We start from the raw sequence: 2,500 nt of genomic DNA on the forward strand, positions 1-2,500 counted from the left end.
CTTTAAGTGAAACCAGTGCTCGCTATGGAGGCTGCATTTCCATACACACAGACTTCAGACCAATTTTTAGCCAATAAAACGATGGTCTATTGGTCTGAAAATAAACCTTTTAGACAATGTATCTGACCTGATAAATTGCTACTACTGTCGAGTGTATCTGAAAAGATCTAAAAGACATCTCCATTATAGGGACTAGGAGAGCGTTATTTTGATAAGATGGGAATCAGGTGTAGTAACTGCCTGGCTCTGTACTAACCTTACCCTATAACTATAATTATACACTTGAGCACCCTGTTCAGACTGGACAAATTTACCGGAAATTATACCAAATACATTGGACAATTAAACATGGACACTGCTCTGCAAGTGGAGGCATATCCTTAACTATAACTGCACCGTGCACTCATCTTGTTTGAGACAAAGTCCAAAAACTTACTGACTGGCATATGTTGTCAAGATCAAGCTTTATTGATGCCAATGCTATATCTCTGGAGGGTTCTTTTCACTTTATTCTTTCAGCTTCCTTTTTAACTCTGTTTGCTGTCTTGGAAGCAACCAAGTCGCCCAGTGAGGTCTATTTACATAATACCCATAACACCTTAGTTTTCTAATGAACAAGGCATTAGCTCACAGAACAAATAGTTTGGGGTCCATCTAGAAAGAATTCTGGGCATAATGCTTTAGTTTTTGGTTGTACTAAACAGGCAAGAGTTTAACGCTGTCTGGTGGACTGACAAGCATGACCCTACACCTCCATCAGGGTACATCTACATTATACATATTCATTTTGTCTTTACTAGTTGGTTGTTAGGATCGCTGAAAATAATGTGTTCTATTATTATTGTTATTATTACTATTATTATTATTATCGTTGTCGATATTTCTATAGACTGGCATAGGCAATTTGAATGAGTTTTGATGGTTCTTAAACTCTTGTAAATGTTAAATGCAAATCTTATATTCAGAATAAAGATTAAGAATTGATAGACCAACCGAAATATGTATATATATATATATATAATCATTGTTATTATTATTATTATTATTATTGTATTTGACAAATTGTTCGACATCTGAGAAAGAGAACCCGTGAAAAGATTATCACGTTCAATTGTTGACTTTTATGATATTGGAAACCAAACATCGGGCTTTAAGTACAGGGAAAGAGGTTTTTAAACGTGTTGGTAAAAAAGGGAGAATAAAGAAGTAAGGTATCAAGAAAACAGGATTTTCTTTCTAGACCCTCTCTCAGCTGCTCCCCGGGCTATCGATCCATGCTAGGCCTCTTCATCTCACAAATGGCAGATCCAATCAATTATCTATAGCACACAGACAAAACCACTAGGGATTTACCCCTCTGTCCAGCCGACTCTATCTCATCACACGAGTCACAATGCTGATCATTCAATCTATGTCATATCTATCTATCTATCTATCTATCTATCTATCTATCTATCTATCTATCTATCTATCTATCTATCTATCTATCTATCTATCTATCTATCTATCTATCTATCTCATATTAATTAATCAATCTTTCTCTCTATCTCGTTATATATCTGCTCACCATAAAAAATATTCCCCCGTAATACAGATATTTCTATGATAGTTTGATACCTTCCTATTTATATAATTTTCTTGTTTGTTATGCTGCCAAATTTGTCTGTTTATGTGTATCTTGTGGCAATGCGATATAGCCATGGCCATCATCAGGCATGGACAAGGCTTTCGCTTTTTGCATCGATATTTTGGCGACCGATTTTGACCTGTAATGCTAAATAATGTGTATAATAGGCTAGAAAGCCGAAAGCGGAGTGACGCCTGACTACATACGATTCCCTGGCATGCGTCGCGCACCAATCAGCATATAAGATCCCGATTACTGTCGCACAGACGCTTCTCCTCGTCCTTACAGTTGACAATACAGGTCCGATGGCTTTCCATCCTTCAGATTGAGGCAATGCTATATTGAGGATTCATATGCCTTTAGTGTAATTCAGATGGCTGCAATTAGGGCAGGACAGTGGCATCCTTTAGTTCCAGTCAATGCCCTATTGAAAAGCAGTTAATAGAATGCAAATTGTTCTGGCTTTACAAGGTTCTGGTAAATAAAGATTTAAGCACTGCCACAATTGGCTCTTTAAGTACCTTTCTTGTTCAGTCTAATTGAGCAGTTTCAGTTTTATATCTTGCTCACTAATATAAAAATAATCACCTGGAGACCACTAGGCGAATGTCTATTACTTGCAGATAGATATACACAAGGGTTCTATGTCTACATGCGTTTCAAAAAAGAATATATATGCACACATAAATTTCAATCTATACCACATACTACAATATAACATGTTCAATTCACTATAATTCATCCTCTATCTACACTTTGTAATATGTAACATTTTATACAATAATACACAACACCCCAGATATATAGAGCTGCAATAATACATCTATATAGTATAATATAATATACAATGTATACAATTATATATGAAACACG

General features: G+C 35.7%; 1 protein-coding gene across 1 annotated transcript in view; it reads left to right on the forward strand.

Moving 5' to 3' along the window:
- The window catches only part of ONECUT3 (one cut homeobox 3), a 225,489-nt gene that overhangs the window by 1,475 nt on the left and 221,514 nt on the right, over nucleotides 1-2,500 (forward strand). The gene's annotated exons all lie outside the window — the stretch shown is intronic.

Source organism: Rhinoderma darwinii, chromosome 1 (genome assembly GCF_050947455.1).
Source record: "Rhinoderma darwinii isolate aRhiDar2 chromosome 1, aRhiDar2.hap1, whole genome shotgun sequence".
Classification (NCBI taxonomy): Eukaryota; Metazoa; Chordata; class Amphibia; order Anura; family Rhinodermatidae; genus Rhinoderma; species Rhinoderma darwinii.